Source organism: Seriola lalandi, unplaced genomic scaffold (genome assembly GCF_002814215.2).
Source record: "Seriola lalandi dorsalis isolate HSWRI2012SDOR001 ecotype SW California unplaced genomic scaffold, Sedor1 jcf7180001959984, whole genome shotgun sequence".
NCBI classification, from domain to species: Eukaryota; Metazoa; Chordata; class Actinopteri; order Carangiformes; family Carangidae; genus Seriola; species Seriola lalandi.
The window spans coordinates 1-1,216 of record NW_019430653.1 but is presented as its reverse complement, the minus strand read 5'-3'; the positions used below and the strand labels follow the sequence as shown (position 1 = coordinate 1,216).

Below are 1,216 nucleotides of genomic sequence, written 5' to 3'. Positions count from 1 at the left end.
AATGGTCATTTTGAAAACAGCTGGGGTTATTGCATCAGTCTACCTTCCTAAATATGGTCAAGGACAGCCTCCTTCTGCCAACTCTGCACAGGACAAATAATAAGAGTTATCTTTGGCTAATCATGCTCGCAACACCTGTGGTCAATGGGAGTACATGTAAAAAAAATCATTTCCGAAAAGGAATTTCTGGAGGGGTGAAGTTTTACAATCAGGGTTTCTGTGCTGCTGGTATTGCTGTTCTGTCTGTCTGGGGCATCGACCCAAGCAGAGAGTGGAGGCGCTGACCAAGGTTTAGAGACGAGTGGCCAGACTTGCGGTGATTTCTGGGACGAGCTGAGAGCTTTGAGAGACATGGTGGTGGAGCAGAGGGTGGAACTCAGGAATACCAAGGCTGAACTACAAACCCAGAAAGATAAAGCGGCTGGTCTTGAGAAAGAGAACGTAGGTAGTAAATCAACAAGTCTTAGGTTATACAGATGCTTAGGGAGCAACTCATCTGCCATTTATTTTCAGTAAATTTTGCCATTTTTATTTTTGGCATTATTTAAATGAGAGAGTGTCTATGTGTTTTACAATAGCTGTACGCCTGTTACAACCCATCGCTTACAAATTCCCTAGAAAAAAAGAAAAATCAAAACCCAACCTACAATGCCACAAAGAGATTGGAAAATTTTATCAAAAGATTTTCATGGAATGATTATTTGTTGAATATAGTGTCAAATCAACAGGAACAATAACATAATAACAAGTCAGAAATGTATTTTTATGAAGATGTCGTGGATTACTACTTTAGACAGTTTTATTTCAAAGAACTTCATTCTCAGCCTCTATGATGTTTCAGTGATAAGCTCCAGACTGACAGTAAGTGAAAACAAGGTGACAGCAATTACAGTAGAGCTGGAAGCGACTAAGACTGTACTGCATCTCCAAGAGACAAAAGTGGAGGAGGCTGAGAGACTGATTAATGGTATGTAAAAACTAAAATCACAGACTGTAATTTTAACAAATCTTGAAAGAGCAGTTTATTCAATTATTGGCTTTCATGCTTGTGCAGTCCAAGCAGCAGAACTCATAGCCCTGTTTTCCAGAGTGACATCCAATGATAAGGAGGCACAGGAGCAGAAGAAGGAAGTGACAAGTCACAGGGAAGAGCTGCATGTTTCTAAGACTGAACTACAGCTGACCAAGAACAAATTGGATGAGATCCAGAAGACAA

General features: G+C 40.2%; 1 long non-coding RNA gene across 1 annotated transcript; it reads left to right on the top strand.

Annotated features, from left to right (window-relative positions):
- The first annotated feature begins 206 nt into the window (after positions 1-206).
- LOC111664987 (uncharacterized) lies at positions 207-1,195 on the top strand. Its single transcript, XR_002761470.2, has 3 exons — positions 207-441; positions 842-967; positions 1,089-1,195. It is a non-coding gene; the product is annotated as an uncharacterized LOC111664987 (long non-coding RNA).
- Positions 1,196-1,216: the final 21 nt, after the last annotated feature.